This window comes from Amia ocellicauda, chromosome 2 (genome assembly GCF_036373705.1).
Source record: "Amia ocellicauda isolate fAmiCal2 chromosome 2, fAmiCal2.hap1, whole genome shotgun sequence".
Lineage (NCBI taxonomy): Eukaryota > Metazoa > Chordata > Actinopteri > Amiiformes > Amiidae > Amia > Amia ocellicauda.
In genome coordinates this window covers 60,207,281-60,221,843 of record NC_089851.1, presented here as the reverse complement: position 1 = coordinate 60,221,843, position 14,563 = coordinate 60,207,281, and the positions used below count along the sequence as shown (strand labels likewise).

At 50.6% G+C, this 14,563-nt stretch overlaps 7 non-coding genes across 7 annotated transcripts; all 7 read left to right on the top strand.

Annotated features, from left to right (window-relative positions):
- Nucleotides 1-1,048: 1,048 nt before the first annotated feature.
- trnap-ugg (transfer RNA proline (anticodon UGG)) lies at nt 1,049-1,120 on the top strand. Its single transcript has one exon. It is a non-coding gene; the product is annotated as a tRNA-Pro (tRNA).
- Nucleotides 1,121-2,186: 1,066 nt separating this feature from the next.
- trnap-ugg (transfer RNA proline (anticodon UGG)) lies at nt 2,187-2,258 on the top strand. The gene has a single exon. It is a non-coding gene; the product is annotated as a tRNA-Pro (tRNA).
- A 3,374-nt stretch (nt 2,259-5,632) lies between these two features.
- Nucleotides 5,633-5,704, top strand: trnap-ugg (transfer RNA proline (anticodon UGG)). Its single transcript has one exon. It is a non-coding gene; the product is annotated as a tRNA-Pro (tRNA).
- Nucleotides 5,705-6,773: 1,069 nt separating this feature from the next.
- On the top strand, nt 6,774-6,845 carry trnap-cgg (transfer RNA proline (anticodon CGG)). The gene has a single exon. It is a non-coding gene; the product is annotated as a tRNA-Pro (tRNA).
- A 1,647-nt stretch (nt 6,846-8,492) lies between these two features.
- On the top strand, nt 8,493-8,564 carry trnap-ugg (transfer RNA proline (anticodon UGG)). The gene has a single exon. It is a non-coding gene; the product is annotated as a tRNA-Pro (tRNA).
- Nucleotides 8,565-9,633: 1,069 nt separating this feature from the next.
- trnap-cgg (transfer RNA proline (anticodon CGG)) lies at nt 9,634-9,705 on the top strand. Its single transcript has one exon. It is a non-coding gene; the product is annotated as a tRNA-Pro (tRNA).
- Nucleotides 9,706-11,946: 2,241 nt separating this feature from the next.
- On the top strand, nt 11,947-12,018 carry trnap-ugg (transfer RNA proline (anticodon UGG)). The gene has a single exon. It is a non-coding gene; the product is annotated as a tRNA-Pro (tRNA).
- The last annotated feature ends 2,545 nt before the right edge of the window (nt 12,019-14,563 follow it).

Here is a 14,563-nt window from a genome sequence, read left to right as displayed (position 1 = left end):
TTCTCTGAAGCGTTCGTTTGTTCTCTCTCGATGTTTGGCTTCTGGGCTCCTCTGCACCAGGGAGGTCTTTCAACCTCAGATACTGTTGGATGTGTAGGTGATGGGAAGTCAGACTGCCATCTGTGTGTTTTGTTTTCTTTAAAGAAAATGTGTTTTTACAAGTTCGTTGTTGTTGTTGTTGTTGTTGTTGAGGAGGAGGAGGACATGTAGTGTGTTGTTGAGGAGGAGGAGGACGAAATGTGGTTTACCGGCTTGTTATGGAGACCTTTGTTGAACCTGTACACCTGAGCTGCACCAAAGGAGAGGCATTCTTTTCAGTTGTTTGCAGGCCTGCTGAACCATGCTCTCAGTGCTGTCTCACTGGGGATACGGTTACCGTTCTGGAAAGACTCGTCAGCGCTACAGTCCATGCTATCAGTCAGTAAGCGTAGGTCTCCCGGTCTGCCCCAATCAGTTACGCGCTTGCCCAGCAGAAACTGCGACACTGTCCGTTAACTTGGCTCGTTGGTCTAGGGGTATGATTCTTGCTGAGGGTGTGAGAGGCCCTGGGTTCAACTCCAGGACGAGCCCACTTGGCCCCACTTTGCAGTCACCGAAGTGTTCGTTCATTTGCTCTTGAAGGCTGGCTTCTGGGCTCCTCTACACAAGGGAGGGCTATCGACCTCAGATACTGTTGCCTGTATAGCTGATGGGAAATCGGACTGTCATCTGTGTGTTTTGTTTTCTTTAAAGAAAATGTGTATTTTACAAGTTCGTTGTTGTTGTTGAGGAGGAGGAGGAGCACGAAATGTGGTTTGCCGGCTTGTTATGGAGACCTTTGCTGAACGTGTACTCCTGAGCTGCACCAAAGGAGAGGCATTCTTTTCAGTTGTTTGCGGGCCTGCTGAACCATGCTCTCAGTGCTGTCTCACTGGGGATACGGTTACCGTTCTGGAAAGACACTTCAGCGCTACAGTCCATGCTATCAGTCAGTGAGCGTAGGTCTCCCGGTCTGCCCCAAGCAGTTACGTGCTTGCCCAGCAGAAACTGCGACACCGTCCGTTAACTTGGCTCGTTGGTCTAGGGGTATGATTCTCGCTTTGGGTGCGAGAGGTCCCGGGTTCAACTCCCGGACGAGCCCGCTTGGCCCCGCTTTGCATTCTCTGAAGCGTTCGTTTGTTCTCTCTCGATGTTTGGCTTCTGGGCTCCTCTGCACCAGGGAGGTCTTTCAACCTCAGATACTGTTGGCTGTGTAGGTGATGGGAAGTCAGACTGCCATCTGTGTGTTTTGTTTTCTTTAAAGAAAATGTGTTTTTACAAGTTCGTTGTTGTTGTTGTTGTTGTTGTTGAGGAGGAGGAGGACATGTAGTGTGTTGTTGAGGAGGAGGAGGACGAAATGTGGTTTACCGGCTTGTTATGGAGACCTTTGTTGAACCTGTACACCTGAGCTGCACCAAAGGAGAGGCATTCTTTTCAGTTGTTTGCAGGCCTGCTGAACCATGCTCTCAGTGCTGTCTCACTGGGGATACGGTTACCGTTCTGGAAAGACTCGTCAGCGCTACAGTCCATGCTATCAGTCAGTAAGCGTAGGTCTCCCGGTCTGCCCCAATCAGTTACGCGCTTGCCCAGCAGAAACTGCGACACTGTCCGTTAACTTGGCTCGTTGGTCTAGGGGTATGATTCTTGCTGAGGGTGTGAGAGGCCCTGGGTTCAACTCCAGGACGAGCCCACTTGGCCCCACTTTGCAGTCACCGAAGTGTTCATTCATTTGCTCTTGAAGGCTGGCTTCTGGGCTACTCTGCACAAGGGAGGGCTATCGACCTCAGATACTGTTGCCTGTATAGCTGATGGGAAATCAGACTGTCATCTGTGTGTTTTGTTTTCTTTAAAGAAAATGTGTATTTTACAAGTTCGTTGTTGTTGTTGAGGAGGAGGAGGAGCACGAAATGTGGTTTGCCGGATTGTTATGGAGACCTTTGCTGAACGTGTACTCCTGAGCTGCACCAAAGGAGAGGCATTCTTTTCAGTTGATTGCGGGCCTGCTGAACCATGCTCTCAGTGCTGTCTCACTGGGGATACGGTTACCGTTCTGGAAAGACACTTCAGCGCTACAGTCCATGCTATCAGTCAGTGAGCGTAGGTCTCCCGGTCTGCCCCAAGCAGTTACGTGCTTGCCCAGCAGAAACTGCGACACCGTCCGTTAACTTGGCTCGTTGGTCTAGGGGTATGATTCTCGCTTTGGGTGCGAGAGGTCCCGGGTTCAACTCCCGGACGAGCCCGCTTGGCCCCGCTTTGCATTCTCTGAAGCGTTCGTTTGTTCTGTCTCGATGTTTGGCTTCTGGGCTCCTCTGCACCAGGGAGGTCTTTCAACCTCAGATACTGTTGGCTGTGTAGGTGATGGGAAGTCAGACTGCCATCTGTGTGTTTTGTTTTTTTTAAAGAAAATGTGTTTTTACAAGTTCGTCGTTGTTGTTGTTGTTGTTGTTGTTCTTGTTGTTCTTGTTGTTGTTGAGGAGGAGGAGGACATGTAGTGTGTTGTTGAGGAGGAGGAGGACGAAATGTGGTTTACCGGCTTGTTATGGAGACCTTTGTTGAACCTGTACACCTGAGCTGCACCAAAGGAGAGGCATTCTTTTCAGTTGTTTGCAGGCCTGCTGAACCATGCTCTCAGTGCTGTCTCACTGGGGATACGGTTACCGTTCTGGAAAGACTCGTCAGCGCTACAGTCCATGCTATCAGTCAGTAAGCGTAGGTCTCCCGGTCTGCCCCAATCAGTTACGCGCTTGCCCAGCAGAAACTGCGACACTGTCCGTTAACTTGGCTCGTTGGTCTAGGGGTATGATTCTTGCTGAGGGTGTGAGACGCCCTGGGTTCAACTCCAGGACGAGCCCACTTGGCCCCACTTTGCAGTCACCGAAGTGTTCGTTTGTTCTCTCGATGTTTGGCTTCTGGGCTCCTCTGCACCAGGGAGGTCTTTCAACCTCAGATACTGTTGGCTGTGTAGGTGATGGGAAGTCAGACTGCCATCTGTGTGTTTTGTTTTCTTTAAAGAAAATGTGTTTTTACAAGTTCGTTGTTGTTGTTGTTGAGGAGGAGGAGGACATGTAGTGTGTTGTTGAGGAGGAGGAGGACGAAATGTGGTTTACCGGCTTGTTATGGAGACCTTTGTTGAACCTGTACACCTGAGCTGCACCAAAGGAGAGGCATTCTTTTCAGTTGTTTGCAGGCCTGCTGAACCATGCTCTCAGTGCTGTCTCACTGGGGATACGGTTACCGTTCTGGAAAGACTCGTCAGCGCTACAGTCCATGCTATCAGTCAGTAAGCGTAGGTCTCCCGGTCTGCCCCAATCAGTTACGCGCTTGCCCAGCAGAAACTGAGTCACTGTCCGTTAACTTGGCTCATTGGTCTAGGGGTATGATTCTTGCTGAGGGTGTGAGAGGCCCTGGGTTCAACTCCAGGACGAGCCCACTTGGCCCCACTTTGCAGTCACCGAAGTGTTCGTTCATTTGCTCTTGAAGGCTGGCTTCTGGGCTCCTCTGCACAAGGGAGGGCTATCGACCTCAGATACTGTTGCCTGTATAGCTGATGGGAAATCAGACTGTCATCTGTGTGTTTTGTTTTCTTTATAGAAAATGTGTATTTTACAAGTTCGTTGTTGTTGTTGAGGAGGAGGAGGAGCACGAAATGTGGTTTGCCGGCTTGTTATGGAGACCTTTGCTGAACGTGTACTCCTGAGCTGCACCAAAGGAGAGGCATTCTTTTCAGTTGTTTGCGGGCCTGCTGAACCATGCTCTCAGTGCTGTCTCACTGGGGATACGGTTACCGTTCTGGAAAGACACTTCAGCGCTACAGTCCATGCTATCAGTCAGTGAGCGTAGGTCTCCCGGTCTGCCCCAAGCAGTTACGTGCTTGCCCAGCAGAAACTGCGTCACCGTCCGTTAACTTGGCTCGTTGGTCTAGGGGTATGATACTTGCTTTCGGTGCGAGAGGTCCCGGGTTCAACTCCCCGACGAGCCCGCTTGGCCCCGCTCTGCATTCTCTGAAGCGTTCGTTTGTTCTCTCTCGATGTTTGGCTTCTGGGCTCCTCTGCACCAGGGAGGTCTTTCAACCTCAGATACTGTTGGCTGTGTAGGTGATGGGAAGTCAGACTGCCATCTGTGTGTTTTGTTTTCTTTAAAGAAAATGTGTTTTTACAAGTTCGTTGTTGTTGTTGTTGAGGAGGAGGAGGACATGTAGTGTGTTGTTGAGGAGGAGGAGGACGAAATGTGGTTTACCGGCTTGTTATGGAGACCTTTGTTGAACCTGTACACCTGAGCTGCACCAAAGGAGAGGCATTCTTTTCAGTTGTTTGCAGGCCTGCTGAACCATGCTCTCAGTGCTGTCTCACTGGGGATACGGTTACCGTTCTGGAAAGACTCGTCAGCGCTACAGTCCATGCTATCAGTCAGTAAGCGTAGGTCTCCCGGTCTGCCCCAATCAGTTACGCGCTTGCCCAGCAGAAACTGCGACACTGTCTGTTAACTTGGCTCGTTGGTCTAGGGGTATGATTCTTGCTGAGGGTGTGAGAGGCCCTGAGTTCAACTCCAGGACGAGCCCACTTGGCCCCACTTTGCAGTCACCGAAGTGTTCGTGTGTTCTCTCGATGTTTGGCTTCTGGGCTCCTCTGCACCAGGGAGGTCTTTCAACCTCAGATACTGTTGGCTGTGTAGGTGATGGGAAGTCAGACTGCCATCTGTGTGTTTTGTTTTCTTTAAAGAAAATGTGTATTTTACAAGTTCGTTGTTGTTGTTGTTGAGGAGGAGGAGGACATGTAGTGTGTTGTTGAGGAGGAGGAGGACGAAATGTGGTTTACCGGCTTGTTATGGAGACCTTTGTTGAACCTGTACACCTGAGCTGCACCAAAGGAGAGGCATTCTTTTCAGTTGTTTGCAGGCCTGCTGAACCATGCTCTCAGTGCTGTCTCACTGGGGATACGGTTACCGTTCTGGAAAGACTCGTCAGCGCTACAGTCCATGCTATCAGTCAGTAAGCGTAGGTCTCCCGGTCTGCCCCAATCAGTTACGCGCTTGCCCAGCAGAAACTGCGACACTGTCCGTTAACTTGGCTCATTGGTCTAGGGGTATGATTCTTGCTGAGGGTGTGAGAGGCCCTGGGTTCAACTCCAGGATGAGCCCACTTGGCCCCACTTTGCAGTCACCGAAGTGTTCGTTCATTTGCTCTTGAAGGCTGGCTTCTGGGCTCCTCTGCACAAGGGAGGGCTATCGACCTCAGATACTGTTGCCTGTATAGCTGATGGGAAATCAGACTGTCATCTGTGTGTTTTGTTTTCTTTAAAGAAAATGTGTATTTTACAAGTTCGTTGTTGTTGTTGAGGAGGAGGAGGAGCACGAAATGTGGTTTGCCGGCTTGTTATGGAGACCTTTGCTGAACGTGTACTCCTGAGCTGCACCAAAGGAGAGGCATTCTTTTCAGTTGTTTGCGGGCCTGCTGAACCATGCTCTCAGTGCTGTCTCACTGGGGATACGGTTACCGTTCTGGAAAGACACTTCAGCGCTACAGTCCATGCTATCAGTCAGCGAGCGTAGGTCTCCCGGTCTGCCCCAAGCAGTTACGTGCTTGCCCAGCAGAAACTGCGACACCGTCCGTTAACTTGGCTCGTTGGTCTAGGGGTATGATTCTCGCTTTGGGTGCGAGAGGTCCCGGGTTCAGCTCCCGGACGAGCCCGCTTGGCCCTGCTTTGCATTCTCTGAAGCGTTCGTTTGTTCTCTCTCGATGTTTGGCTTCTGGGCTCCTCTGCACCAGGGAGGTCTTTCAACCTCAGATACTGTTGGCTGTGTAGGTGATGGGAAGTCAGACTGCCATCTGTGTGTTTTGTTTTCTTTAAAGAAAATGTGTTTTTACAAGTTCGTTGTTGTTGTTGTTGTTGTTGTTGTTGAGGAGGAGGAGGACATGTAGTGTGTTGTTGAGGAGGAGGAGGACGAAATGTGGTTTACCGGCTTGTTATGGAGAACTTTGTTGAACCTGTACACCTGAGCTGCACCAAAGGAGAGGCATTCTTTTCAGTTGTTTGCAGGCCTGCTGAACCATGCTCTCAGTGCTGTCTCACTGGGGATACGGTTACCGTTCTGGAAAGACTCGTCAGCGCTACAGTCCATGCTATCAGTCAGTAAGCGTAGGTCTCCCGGTCTGCCCCAATCAGTTACGCGCTTGCCCAGCAGAAACTGCGACACTGTCCGTTAACTTGGCTCATTGGTCTAGGGGTATGATTCTTGCTGAGGGTGTGAGAGGCCCTGGGTTCAACTCCAGGACGAGCCCACTTGGCCCCACTTTGCAGTCACCGAAGTGTTCGTTCATTTGCTCTTGAAGGCTGGCTTCTGGGCTCCTCTGCACAAGGGAGGGCTATCGACCTCAGATACTGTTGCCTGTATAGCTGATGGGAAATCAGACTGTCATCTGTGTGTTTTGTTTTCTTTAAAGAAAATGTGTATTTTACAAGTTCGTTGTTGTTGTTGAGGAGGAGGAGGAGCACGAAATGTGGTTTGCCGGCTTGTTATGGAGACCTTTGCTGAACGTGTACTCCTGAGCTGCACCAAAGGAGAGGCATTCTTTTCAGTTGTTTGCGGGCCTGCTGAACCATGCTCTCAGTGCTGTCTCACTGGGGATACGGTTACCGTTCTGGAAAGACACTTCAGCGCTACAGTCCATGCTATCAGTCAGTGAGCGTAGGTCTCCCGGTCTGCCCCAAGCAGTTACGTGCTTGCCCAGCAGAAACTGCGACACCGTCCGTTAACTTGGCTCGTTGGTCTAGGGGTATGATTCTCGCTTCGGGTGCGAGAGGTCCCAGGTTCAACTCCCGGACGAGCCCGCTTGGCCCCGCTTTGCATTCTCTGAAGCGTTCGTTTGTTCTCTCTCGATGTTTGGCTTCTGGGCTCCTCTGCACCAGGGAGGTCTTTCAACCTCAGATACTGTTGGCTGTGTAGGTGATGGGAAGTCAGACTGCCATCTGTGTGTTTTGTTTTCTTTAAAGAAAATGTGTTTTTACAAGTTCGTTGTTGTTGTTGTTGTTGTTGTTGTTGAGGAGGAGGAGGACATGTAGTGTGTTGTTGAGGAGGAGGAGGACGAAATGTGGTTTACCGGCTTGTTATGGAGACCTTTGTTGAACCTGTACACCTGAGCTGCACCAAAGGAGAGGCATTCTTTTCAGTTGTTTGCAGGCCTGCTGAACCATGCTCTCAGTGCTGTCTCACTGGGGATACGGTTACCGTTCTGGAAAGACTCGTCAGCGCTACAGTCCATGCTATCAGTCAGTAAGCGTAGGTCTCCCGGTCTGCCCCAATCAGTTACGCGCTTGCCCAGCAGAAACTGCGACACTGTCTGTTAACTTGGCTCGTTGGTCTAGGGGTATAATTCTTGCTGAGGGTGTGAGAGGCCCTGGGTTCAACTCCAGGACGAGCCCACTTGGCCCCACTTTGCAGTCACCGAAGTGTTCGTTTGTTCTCTCGATGTTTGGCTTCTGGGCTCCTCTGCACCAGGGAGGTCTTTCAACCTCAGATACTGTTGGCTGTGTAGGTGATGGGAAGTCAGACTGCCATCTGTGTGTTTTGTTTTCTTTAAAGAAAATGTGTATTTTACAAGTTCGTTGTTGTTGTTGTTGAGGAGGAGGAGGACATGTAGTGTGTTGTTGAGGAGGAGGAGGACGAAATGTGGTTTACCGGCTTGTTATGGAGACCTTTGTTGAACCTGTACACCTGAGCTGCACCAAAGGAGAGGCATTCTTTTCAGTTGTTTGCAGGCCTGCTGAACCATGCTCTCAGTGCTGTCTCACTGGGGATACGGTTACCGTTCTGGAAAGACTCGTCAGCGCTACAGTCCATGCTATCAGTCAGTAAGCGTAGGTCTCCCGGTCTGCCCCAATCAGTTACGCGCTTGCCCAGCAGAAACTGCGACACTGTCCGTTAACTTGGCTCATTGGTCTAGGGGTATGATTCTTGCTGAGGGTGTGAGAGGCCCTGGGTTCAACTCCAGGATGAGCCCACTTGGCCCCACTTTGCAGTCACCGAAGTGTTCGTTCATTTGCTCTTGAAGGCTGGCTTCTGGGCTCCTCTGCACAAGGGAGGGCTATCGACCTCAGATACTGTTGCCTGTATAGCTGATGGGAAATCAGACTGTCATCTGTGTGTTTTGTTTTCTTTAAAGAAAATGTGTATTTTACAAGTTCGTTGTTGTTGTTGAGGAGGAGGAGGAGCACGAAATGTGGTTTGCCGGCTTGTTATGGAGACCTTTGCTGAACGTGTACTCCTGAGCTGCACCAAAGGAGAGGCATTCTTTTCAGTTGTTTGCGGGCCTGCTGAACCATGCTCTCAGTGCTGTCTCACTGGGGATACGGTTACCGTTCTGGAAAGACACTTCAGCGCTACAGTCCATGCTATCAGTCAGTGAGCGTAGGTCTCCCGGTCTGCCCCAAGCAGTTACGTGCTTGCCCAGCAGAAACTGCGACACCGTCCGTTAACTTGGCTCGTTGGTCTAGGGGTATGATTCTCGCTTTGGGTGCGAGAGGTCCCGGGTTCAACTCCCGGACGAGCCCGCTTGGCCCCGCTTTGCATTCTCTGAAGCGTTCGTTTGTTCTCTCTCGATGTTTGGCTTCTGGGCTCCTCTGCACCAGGGAGGTCTTTCAACCTCAGATACTGTTGGCTGTGTAGGTGATGGGAAGTCAGACTGCCATCTGTGTGTTTTGTTTTCTTTAAAGAAAATGTGTTTTTACAAGTTCGTTGTTGTTGTTGTTGTTGTTGTTGTTGAGGAGGAGGAGGACATGTAGTGTGTTGTTGAGGAGGAGGAGGACGAAATGTGGTTTACCGGCTTGTTATGGAGACCTTTGTTGAACCTGTACACCTGAGCTGCACCAAAGGAGAGGCATTCTTTTCAGTTGTTTGCAGGCCTGCTGAACCATGCTCTCAGTGCTGTCTCACTGGGGATACGGTTACCGTTCTGGAAAGACTCGTCAGCGCTACAGTCCATGCTATCAGTCAGTAAGCGTAGGTCTCCCGGTCTGCCCCAATCAGTTACGCGCTTGCCCAGCAGAAACTGCGACACTGTCCGTTAACTTGGCTCATTGGTCTAGGGGTATGATTCTTGCTGAGGGTGTGAGAGGCCCTGGGTTCAACTCCAGGACGAGCCCACTTGGCCCCACTTTGCAGTCACCGAAGTGTTCGTTCATTTGCTCTTGAAGGCTGGCTTCTGGGCTCCTCTGCACAAGGGAGGGCTATCGACCTCAGATACTGTTGCCTGTATAGCTGATGGGAAATCAGACTGTCATCTGTGTGTTTTGTTTTCTTTAAAGAAAATGTGTATTTTACAAGTTCGTTGTTGTTGTTGAGGAGGAGGAGGAGCACGAAATGTGGTTTGCCGGCTTGTTATGGAGACCTTTGCTGAACGTGTACTCCTGAGCTGCACCAAAGGAGAGGCATTCTTTTCAGTTGTTTGCGGGCCTGCTGAACCATGCTCTCAGTGCTGTCTCACTGGGGATACGGTTACCGTTCTGGAAAGACACTTCAGCGCTACAGTCCATGCTATCAGTCAGTGAGCGTAGGTCTCCCGGTCTGCCCCAAGCAGTTACGTGCTTGCCCAGCAGAAACTGCGACACCGTCCGTTAACTTGGCTCGTTGGTCTAGGGGTATGATTCTCGCTTCGGGTGCGAGAGGTCCCAGGTTCAACTCCCGGACGAGCCCGCTTGGCCCCGCTTTGCATTCTCTGAAGCGTTCGTTTGTTCTCTCTCGATGTTTGGCTTCTGGGCTCCTCTGCACCAGGGAGGTCTTTCAACCTCAGATACTGTTGGCTGTGTAGGTGATGGGAAGTCAGACTGCCATCTGTGTGTTTTGTTTTCTTTAAAGAAAATGTGTTTTTACAAGTTCGTTGTTGTTGTTGTTGTTGTTGTTGAGGAGGAGGAGGACATGTAGTGTGTTGTTGAGGAGGAGGAGGACGAAATGTGGTTTACCGGCTTGTTATGGAGACCTTTGTTGAACCTGTACACCTGAGCTGCACCAAAGGAGAGGCATTCTTTTCAGTTGTTTGCAGGCCTGCTGAACCATGCTCTCAGTGCTGTCTCACTGGGGATACGGTTACCGTTCTGGAAAGACTCGTCAGCGCTACAGTCCATGCTATCAGTCAGTAAGCGTAGGTCTCCCGGTCTGCCCCAATCAGTTACGCGCTTGCCCAGCAGAAACTGCGACACTGTCTGTTAACTTGGCTCGTTGGTCTAGGGGTATAATTCTTGCTGAGGGTGTGAGAGGCCCTGGGTTCAACTCCAGGACGAGCCCACTTGGCCCCACTTTGCAGTCACCGAAGTGTTCGTTTGTTCTCTCGATGTTTGGCTTCTGGGCTCCTCTGCACCAGGGAGGTCTTTCAACCTCAGATACTGTTGGCTGTGTAGGTGATGGGAAGTCAGACTGCCATCTGTGTGTTTTGTTTTCTTTAAAGAAAATGTGTTTTTACAAGTTCGTTGTTGTTGTTGTTGTTGTTGTTGTTGAGGAGGAGGAGGACATGTAGTGTGTTGTTGAGGAGGAGGAGGACGAAATGTGGTTTACCGGCTTGTTATGGAGACCTTTGTTGAACCTGTACACCTGAGCTGCACCAAAGGAGAGGCATTCTTTTCAGTTGTTTGCAGGCCTGCTGAACCATGCTCTCAGTGCTGTCTCACTGGGGATACGGTTACCGTTCTGGAAAGACTCGTCAGCGCTACAGTCCATGCTATCAGTCAGTAAGCGTAGGTCTCCCGGTCTGCCCCAATCAGTTTCGCGCTTGCCCAGCAGAAACTGCGACACTGTCTGTTAACTTGGCTCGTTGGTCTAGGGGTATGATTCTTGCTGAGGGTGTGAGAGGCCCTGGGTTCAACTCCAGGACGAGCCCACTTGGCCCCACTTTGCAGTCACCGAAGTGTTCGTTTGTTCTCTCGATGTTTGGCTTCTGGGCTCCTCTGCACCAGGGAGGTCTATCAACCTCAGATACTGTTGGCTGTGTAGGTGATGGGAAGTCAGACTGCCATCTGTGTGTTTTGTTTTCTTTAAAGAAAATGTGTTTTTACAAGTAAGTTGTTGTTGTTGTTGTTGTTGTTGAGGAGGAGGAGGACATGTAGTGTGTTGTTGAGGAGGAGGAGGACGAAATGTGGTTTACCGGCTTGTTATGGAGACCTTTGTTGAACCTGTACACCTGAGCTGCACCAAAGGAGAGGCATTCTTTTCAGTTGTTTGCAGGCCTGCTGAACCATGCTCTCAGTGCTGTCTCACTGGGGATACGGTTACCGTTCTGGAAAGACTCGTCAGCGCTACAGTCCATGCTATCAGTCAGTAAGCGTAGGTCTCCCGGTCTGCCCCAATCAGTTACGCGCTTGCCCAGCAGAAACTGCGACACTGTCCGTTAACTTGGCTCGTTGGTCTAGGGGTATGATTCTTGCTGAGGGTGTGAGAGGCCCTGGGTTCAACTCCAGGACGAGCCCACTTGGCCCCACTTTGCAGTCACCGAAGTGTTCGTTCATTTGCTCTTGAAGGCTGGCTTCTGGGCTCCTCTGCACAAGGGAGGGCTATCGACCTCAGATACTGTTGCCTGTATAGCTGATGGGAAATCAGACTGTCATCTGTGTGTTTTGTTTTCTTTGAAGAAAATGTGTATTTTACAAGTTCGTTGTTGTTGTTGAGGAGGAGGAGGAGCACGAAATGTGGTTTGCCGGCTTGTTATGGAGACCTTTGCTGAACGTGTACTCCTGAGCTGCACCAAAGTAGAGGCATTCTTTTCAGTTGTTTGCGGGCCTGCTGAACCATGCTCTCAGTGCTGTCTCACTGGGGATACGGTTACCGTTCTGGAAAGACACTTCAGCGCTACAGTCCATGCTATCAGTCAGTGAGCGTAGGTCTCCCGGTCTTCCCCAAGCAGTTACGTGCTTGCCCAGCAGAAACTGCGACACCGTCCGTTAACTTGGCTCGTTGGTCTAGGGGTATGATTCTCGCTTTGGGTGCGAGAGGTCCCGGGTTCAACTCGCGGACGAGCCCGCTTGGCCCTGCTTTGCATTCTCTGAAGCGTTCGTTTGTCCTCTCTCGATGTTTGGCTTCTGGGCTCCTCTGCACCAGGGAGGTCTTTCAACCTCAGATACTGTTGGCTGTGTAGGTGATGGGAAGTCAGACTGCCATCTGTGTGTTTTGTTTTCTTTAAAGAAAATGTGTTTTTAAAAGTTCGTTGTTGTTGTTGTTGTTGTTGAGGAGGAGGAGGACGAAATGTGGTTTACCGGCTTGTTATGGAGACCTTTGTTGAACCTGTACACCTGAGCTGCACCAAAGGAGAGGCATTCTTTTCAGTTGTTTGTGGGCCTGCTGAACCAAGCTCTCAGTGCTGTCTCACTGGGGATGGGGTTACCGTTCTGGAAAGACTCATCAGCGCTACAGTCCATGCTATCAGTCAGTGAGCGTAGGTCTCCCGGTCTGCCCCAATCAGTTTCGCGCTTGCCCAGCAGAAACTGCGACACTGTCTGTTAACTTGGCTCGTTGGTCTAGGGGTATGATTCTTGCTGAGGGTGTGAGAGGCCCTGGGTTCAACTCCAGGACGAGCCCGCTTGGCCCCACTTTGCAGTCACCGAAGTGTTCGTTCATTTGCTCTCGAAGGCTGGCTTCTGGGCTCCTCTGCACAAGGGAGGGCTATCGACCTCAGATACTGTTGCCTGTGTAGGTGATGGGAAATCAGACTGTCATCTGTGTGTTTTGTTTTCTTTAAAGAAAATGTGTATTTTACAAGTTCGTTGTTGTTGTTGTTGTTGTTGAGGAGGAGGAGGACATGTAGTGTGTTGTTGAGGAGGAGGAGGACGAAATGTGGTTTGCCGGCTTGTTATGGAGACCTTTGCTGAACGTGTACTCCTCAGCTGCACCAAAGGAGAGGCATTCTTTTCAGTTGTTTGCGGGCCTGCTGAACCATGCTCTCAGTGCTATCTCACTGGGGATACGGTTACCGTTCTGGAACGACACTTCAGCGCTACAGTCCATGCTATCAGTCAGTGACCGTAGGTCTCCCGGTCTGCCCCAAGCAGTTACTCACTTGCCCAGCAGAAACTGTGACACTGTTTGTTAACTTGGCTCGTTGGTCTAGGGGTATGATTCTCGCTTTGGGTGCGAGAAGTCATGGGTTCAACTCCAGTACGAGCCCACTTGGCCCCACTTTGCAGTCACCGAAGTGTTCGTTCGTTTGCTTTTGAAGGCTGCCTTCTGGGCTCCTCTGCACGAGGGAGGGCTATCGACCTCAGATACTGTTGCCTGTGTAGGTGATGGGAAATCAGACTGTCATCTGTGTGTTTTGTTTTCTTTAAAGAAAATGTGTATTTTACAAGTTCGTTGTTGTTGTTGTTGTTGTTGAGGAGGAGGAGGACATGTAGTGTGTTGTTGAGGAGGAGGAGGACGAAATGTGGTTTGCCGGCTTGTTATGGAGACCTTTGCTGAACGTGTACTCCTCAGCTGCACCAAAGGAGAGGCATTCTTTTCAGTTGTTTGCGGGCCTGCTGAACCATGCTCTCAGCGCTGTCTCACTGGGGATACGGTTACCGTTCTGGAACGACACTTCAGCGCTACAGTCCATGCTTTCAGTCAGTGACCGTAGGTCTCCCGGTCTGCCCCAAGCAGTTACGCGCTTGCCCAGCAGAAACTGCGACACTGTGAGATAACTTGGCTCGTTGGTCTAGGGTTATGATTCTCGCTTTGGGTGCGAGAGGTCCTGGGTTCAACTCCAGGACGAGCCCACTTGGCCCCACTTTGTAGTCACCGAAGTGTTCGTTCGTTTGCTTTTGAAGGCTGCCTTCTGGGCTCCTCTGCACGAGGGAGGGCTATCGACCTCAGATACTGTTGCCTGTGTAGGTGATGGGAAATCAGACTGTCATCTGTGTGTTTTGTTTTCTTTAAAGAAAATGTGTATTTTACAAGTTCGTTGTTGTTGTTGTTGTTGTTGTTGTTGAGGAGGAGGAGGACATGTAGTGTGTTGTTGAGGAGGAGGAGGACGAAATGTGGTTTGCCGGCTTGTTATGGAGAGCTTTGCTGAACGTGTACTCCTGAGCTGCACCAAAGGAGAGGCATTCTTTTCAGTTGTTTGCGGGCCTGCTGAACCATGCTCTCAGTGCTGTCTCACTGGGGATACGGTTACCGTTCTGGAACGACACTTCAGCGCTACAGTCCATGCTATCAGTCAGTGACCGTAGGTCTCCCGGTCTGCCCCAAGCAGTTACGCGCTTGCCCAGCAGAAACTGCGACACTGTTAGATAACTTGGCTCGTTGGTCTAGGGGTATGATTCTCACTTTGGGTGCGAGAGTTCCTGGGTTCAACTCCAGGACGAGCCCACTTGGCCCCACTTTGCAGTCACCGAAGTGTTTGTTCGTTTGCTCTTGAAGGCTGGCTTCTGGGCTCCTCTGCACCAGGGAGGTCTTTCGACCTCAGATACTTTTGGCTGTGTAGCTGATGGGAAATCAGACTGTCATCTGTGTGTTTTGTTTTCTTTAAAGAAAATGTGTATTTTACAAGTTCGTTGTTGTTGTTGAGGAGGAGGAGGAGCACGAAATGTGGTTT